General features: G+C 41.5%; 1 protein-coding gene across 1 annotated transcript in view; it reads right to left on the bottom strand.

Moving 5' to 3' along the window:
• TBX3 (T-box transcription factor 3) overlaps positions 1-1,627 on the bottom strand; it is a 146,653-nt gene that overhangs the window by 133,527 nt on the left and 11,499 nt on the right. The window lies entirely within an intron of this gene.

The raw sequence follows: 1,627 nt of genomic DNA on the forward strand, positions 1-1,627 counted from the left end.
GAGCTGCGGGAATTGAGAGGAGCGGACGGGGGGGGGGGAGTGGGGGCAGCGCTCGGCCCCCACGGCCGGCAGGTGGGATGGAGGCACAGCACGGGACGCCTGGCACGTTTCAATAAAAATTTATTTGAAACTTCGGCGAGTTTTTAAAAGAGAGAGAGAAAAAAAGAAAAAAAAAAAAAAAAAAAAAAAAGAAAATACAGAAAAAAAAAAACAGGAAAAAGAAAGAAAGAAAAAAAAACTTCTCGACATCGATATCGCACAAAATATCCCTTCATTTTTTTTTTTTTCCTTTGAACCAACACCTGACTTTCAAGCCAAGAAAATACGCACCCACTCAGACAAAGACAACAGCAAGCACAGTAGTAAAACTCCATCGCGTTTCGTGGCGGTTGTTGTTTTCTCCCTTTGACACACCAAAGAAATGGGAAAGAATAACGCAAAGTGAAGACATTCCTCCAGCCATCATCTTTTCTTTCGCCCTAGCCGCCTTCAGAAGCCCGTTGTCGCCGATGAACGTATAGAAAACCCTTTTTTTTTTTTCTTTTTTTTTCCTCCCGTGGTCGAAATTTGAATCGGAAAGTAGCACTTGAACACCGGGGAGAACGAGGATTTAAAAAGCCATAGCGCGGCTTCGTCGCGGTTTCTCTCGCCGTTCTCTCTTTGCGAGCTCTTTGATGAACGCTGTTCGCTGCCCCTCTGCCTCTTCCAGCCGCGGCTCCTTGCGAGGGGTGAACAGAAAGCCAGGAGCTGAGCTCGGAACCCGCAGGTTCGGGCCGGGCTGCTCTGAGTCGGAGTTGGGATGTGGGGAGGGAGGGGGAGGTAAAGGAGAACCGACTTGAAATGAAAAGAGAAGAAAACAAAAGACAGCTGCAGCCGTATTTACAGAGATATGTACAACGTCAATAAATTAAAGTTTAATTTCGAGTATTCATATTCCACGTATTTACAAGAGTTATCAAATAATTACATAAATACTTTGCTTTAATAATAGTGTCCGCTTTTTTTCTTCTTCTCAGCGTGTTTAAACCTTGTTATTGCATATACAATGAGAGAGGGAAAGCTGTGATAAACCTACAGTCGAGCTACAGAGGTTTTCAGATAAAATAAATCCACTTCTTTTTTTTCTTTCCAGCTACACTTCTTATTGTTGTTGCTACGGGGAGGGTCTTTAAGGGAGAGGGAAGAGGGGTCTTCTTTTCGTTTTTATTATTATTATCATTATCATTATTATTATCATTATTTTGTCCCTGGGATTCGAAACGAGCATCAGAAATAAACAACGAAAACCCAACGAAATAAAAACGTAACCCCCCTAAAAAAGCAGACTACTACGGAACATGCAAAAAAAGCCACCGAGTGGCTCTCAGACTTCACGATAATATTTTAAACACACAGCTTCCCTTAATATCGACGCAGAGGGCTGTCGCTACCAACCCGCCCAGGAAACAACTGGCGAATGACCGATATGAGAGTTGCTTATACAGTTTTCTTTAGGAAGAAAAAAAAAAAATCGCTTTGCTTACTTTCTTTTATTTATACGTCCGTTCGCTGTTTTGCTTCGCTTTATTTCAGGCGGTTTTTTTTTTTCCTTTTTTTTTTTTTCCTTTTTTTTTTTTTTTTTTTTTTT

This window comes from Centrocercus urophasianus, unplaced genomic scaffold (assembly GCF_019232065.1).
Source record: "Centrocercus urophasianus isolate 14NV4802_14NV808 unplaced genomic scaffold, USGS_Curo_1.0 seq_30, whole genome shotgun sequence".
In the NCBI taxonomy this organism is placed as follows: Eukaryota; Metazoa; Chordata; class Aves; order Galliformes; family Phasianidae; genus Centrocercus; species Centrocercus urophasianus.